Genomic DNA, 4,742 nt, shown 5'->3' on the forward strand with positions numbered 1-4,742 from the left:
AAAATAAAAAAAATATTTTTAAATTTCTGTTTTTGCCATTATTCTTATATTTCCTTACCCTTTGCTCGAAAAAAATTTAAAAAAAAACCCGCTGTAATGCACATAGGTATTACTGTGCGATACCTTTGTATTACACATGTGTATTACTATGTATTTTTGAGTTTAATTGTGTATATTCAATGTTTGTGTATTATATATGTGTAGTAGTGTTGTATTATATGAAAAAAAAATAATAATAAAATAAAAGTCGATGTGGTGCACATGTGCGTTAATGTTGTATTACACATACGTACTAATGTGTATTCGATGTGTGTATTAGTCTTATATTGCATATATACAATAGTGTGTATCAAATATGTGCAATAGTGTTGTATTCTATGCAATACAAACACTTTTACATATATGCAATGCACACTATTACATATGCGCACTACACCGACGATGTTACCGACAAATTTTTTTTTTTTTTTTTTGAACCAATAACAACATATAAGAATAATGGAAAAAAAAAATTTAAAAGTTAAAAATAGTTTTTAGGAGTTTTTAAGTTTTATCTTTAAGAGGAGTTTTCACTATATCCCCACACCACACACACATGTATATATACATGTATATTTGTGACTTTTGGAACTGATAATTCTATCAAGCTTTTTGTTTAGCATGGCGAGTCACCACATGGCTTTCCATCTCATGCTGTTACTATTAATTGTGTTTCCGGTAGAATTGTCTGACGCTAACTGGGTAAACTTGTTTGATACCTTCAAATTAGTTACCCGACCAAAAGCCAATAGTACAACATGGGCCGTTCTAGTAGCCGGTTCAAATGGGTTCTTCAACTATCGTCATCAGGTTAACACTTACTGAAATTTTAATTTACGTACCTTTTATATATGTAAGTACTAAGAGGTTTCAAAAAATAAAAGCTAATGTCTGGTATTATTTTACATGTATTCAGGCAGACGTTTGTCATGCGTATCAAATCCTTAAAAAGGGTGGGTTAAAGGATGAAAACATAATTGTTTTCATGTATGATGATACTGCAAATCATCCATATAATCCTAGGCACGGTGTCATAATTAACAACCCCATTGGATCAGATGTGTACGCCGGTGTGCCAAAGGTATGAGTAAGTTATAACTAAGTTTATGTAATGTGTATACAAATTTATGTTTTTATTTTATTTTTATTTAGTTTATTTTTTTAATGTAAAAAGGTAAGTAAAAAGATAAAAATTAAACACATTAAGTCTATAAAATTTGTTAGTATTATTGTTAAGTTGAGCTTTATTCGTTAATCATTAAAAAATTATTATTTGTTAATATTTAAATAAAAGGAGTTGGTGGAAAGGTAAAAAGAGAAATTTATGTACATATATTTAGACATTTTTAGGGGAGTTTCATACATTCCTTTCTAATTAAACTTATATTAAAATGCATGATTTTTCTCAAAGTGTAAATTTTTAATTAATGCAAAGGTTCAATTCAAAAGAAGAAAATAGTAAATAAATACATTAAATGCATAGGTTAAATTAAAAAGAGAAATAATAAATTAATTAATTAAATGCAAAGCCACAAAGGTTCAATGCTCTTAAATCTTAACGCATTGTTTTAAACAAACATATATGTGATTATGTAAATTTAGAGAATGATAAATGCAATTATATCTTCTCTCTCTTTGTTTTCAAGTCCGTACTTTTTTTTTTATCAAACAACAATGTTTAGGACAAGTTTGAGATTGAATTTGAAAACAGTTTTATTGATTTATTAGTTTATTTTAAAATTCTAATTTAAAAAGTCAAGATTTGAGGCTTTTTGAAAACAACATTTTAATCTTTTCAAAAAGCTAAAATAAGAGGAACTTTTGTGTTTCCCCAACATATCTTTTAACTTATTAGTTGTTTATAAAGTTAATCAGGGCCGTCTCTGAGAATTTATATGCCTCGGCCTAGTCGAAATAAAAAGGCCCATGGACCCTAATAAGTAACGAAATAATATAAGGAAAAAAAAATATGCCTTATTTAAATGGTTTTTTATTTTGGTTTAAACAATTAAATTTTTGTATGAGCTTACTTAGTTATGATTTAGGTTGTGTAAAAACTTTTTGTATAAAAATAAGCTTAAATTTGTATCATGTGATACTAGTACCTACAACCTTTTGCCACTAGACCAAACTTGTTATTGTATAATTAGGGTAAAACATTAAATATACATATTTTTTTTCATAAAAATATATATAAAAAAAATTGTGCCCTGAAAATTAAGTGCCCCGGCCGGTCGCCCATGTTGCACAGTGTCCCAGCCGGCCTTGAAGTCAATAAGTTATTTTCAAACTCAATCCCAAACGCGCTCTTAATATGACAACTTCAAAATGTGTTAGGACTATACTGGAGAAAGTGTGTCCGCAGAGAATTTCTTTGCTGTGCTTCTTGGCAATAAAGCAGCCGTGAAAGGTGGAAGCGGGAAAGTGGTAGCCAGCAAACCTGAAGACAGGATCTTTGTGTTTTACGCCGATCATGGCAGTCCTGGAGTACTTGGTATTGGGTTACCATCTTTCATATATTCGACAACAATCAAAATGTTTAAATTCGTTACTGACTTAATTTCTTTGATATTGCAATAGGTATGCCACACTCGACCATCTACGCTAATGATTTCATCAACGTTTTGAAAAAAAAGCATGCGAGTGGAACATATCATGAGATGGTATGATACATTTTGCTCTAAACTGATTAATCTTTAGCTAATTGTTATCATTGGTGAGTATGGATATATATAATCATTTGAAATGTTAAATGTAGGTGATATACGTTGAAGCGTGTGAAAGTGGAAGTATTTTCGAAGGTTTGTTACCGAAAAATCTTAACATTTATGTGACGACTGCATTTAAGCTACTGATTTGGTCCCATTTTTAACTTTTGGTTCTTAGTGACTCTGAAGATTTGAGGCATGAAACCTTGAAACAACAATACTTGAAGGTTGGCATCATGAGTTAATTTTCTTGATTTAAATGTGTGTAATTACTACAATTAGGAGGTGAACCTCTCACACTATACGAAAACATGACCCGAACCTAACACAAAGTTTGCGGGTTTGGGATTGATATAAGCGGGTTTGGATCAGTTTCGGGTCGAACCTATTTAGTTAAATAGATCGGGTTCATGGGTTGACCAGTTTAACCCATTTATTTTTTATTTTATTTAAAAAAAATCATTTTATGTAGTACGTTAAATTGCTTGGTTCTCTTATACCAAGACTTAAAACTAAAAAGGAAATTGACATAAGATTTTTTTAATTACATGTAATTGTTTTATACAAACTTGTATTTTCTATTGTAAAAATGTATATTCAAAGTATTAATTTGTGAATAAAATAATAAATACAATTTTTCCCATCAAACAGGTCGTGTTCAGCCGTTCAAAATTTCAAGTTTGTTTCGCCTGTGAAAATGACCATTTAACGCCCCCAAGGCCCATTCTAGTATTAATTGCGAAAATAATCATCCAATTTTCTTTTAGGTGAAGAAGAGGACTTCAAATAATGAATATGATCCGTCCAGCGGATCACATGTAATGCAATACGGTACCCTGAGCATAAGCAACGAAACCGTTTCCCTTTATCAAGGTTCTGCAGCTAGGAAAATCCCCACTGAAAAATCTCAAGCATTTGACTCCATGGGTGTTATCGACCAAAGAGACGCAGATCTTTATTCGATGTGGCACGTGGTATTTATTTTCAAATATACGAAAATGCATTTGACACTTTGATATGATGGTGGATTGATGTTATCTCATGTTATATATATGCAGTACAATAATCAACAGAAGAAACACAACAGAAGAAAGGACTACTCAACCAAATCAAAGAAATAACGGCACATAGGGCGCATTTGGATAGCAGCGTCGATAAGATCAAAGGAATATTATTAGGCAGTGGACATGGACCGGTGAGAGCTGAAGGATCAGCCCTTGTGGATGATTGGGACTGTCTGAAATTTATGGTTCGAACATTTGAGACATACTGTGGACCCTTGACTCAGTACGGCCTGAAACACACTCGAACATTTGCTAACATATGCAACAATGGTGTTACAAAGAAAGCCATGGATGATGCTACAAAGAAGTCATGTAGCTCGGTTAAATTGGGGTAATGGGATCTTGGGATGGTGGGTTATAAATCTTCATCAGTAAGTGACAAGATCAGTGGTAGATATTGTTGAAACTTGATAAAATTTCATTTGCAAGAATAATGATGCTGTTATGAAAGAACTAGGAAAATTACAAGTCCAATTAAAAGTACCGTAACAATCAGGATATATTTCAAGGGAAGTCCGTATTTGCCATTAGGCCTCTAGTGGTCCTGCGTTCGAATATCTGGAGCGTCAAACTAATAATGAACTGTTGAAATTCCCTCTCAGGACTGGAACTCGGTTATTGATAAATGGTAAGCCCAATGGGAGTCAAAACGCTGTTAAAAAAAGTCAAAACGATGCAACAAGATTAAAACCCATTTCTAATAAATCCGTGTGAATGGAATTTCAGTATGGGGCATACATACACAATTAACAGCAATAATGCTAGTGCCCACATCTTTTAGACAATCTTTCTAGTTTGAACTAATTAGAAGGTTCCATTTGGAAGAGCTCAAATGGCTTAAGTGCATGAAAGCAACAATAAAACATGGAACCGTTGGCAAATGTTGCATCTCTACGTGCTTGCTGTTAATCGGACGAGCTAAGAGCTACTC

General features: G+C 32.3%; 1 pseudogene; it reads left to right on the top strand.

The window, feature by feature from the left end:
* The first annotated feature begins 660 nt into the window (after positions 1 to 660).
* Positions 661 to 4,146, top strand: LOC143600720 (vacuolar-processing enzyme beta-isozyme-like; annotated as a pseudogene).
* The last annotated feature ends 596 nt before the right edge of the window (positions 4,147 to 4,742 follow it).

Source organism: Bidens hawaiensis, unplaced genomic scaffold, assembly GCF_021521415.1.
Source record: "Bidens hawaiensis isolate Kalapana, Puna unplaced genomic scaffold, B.hawaiensis_p1.1 tig00054833_1, whole genome shotgun sequence".
Taxonomy (NCBI): Eukaryota; Viridiplantae; Streptophyta; class Magnoliopsida; order Asterales; family Asteraceae; genus Bidens; species Bidens hawaiensis.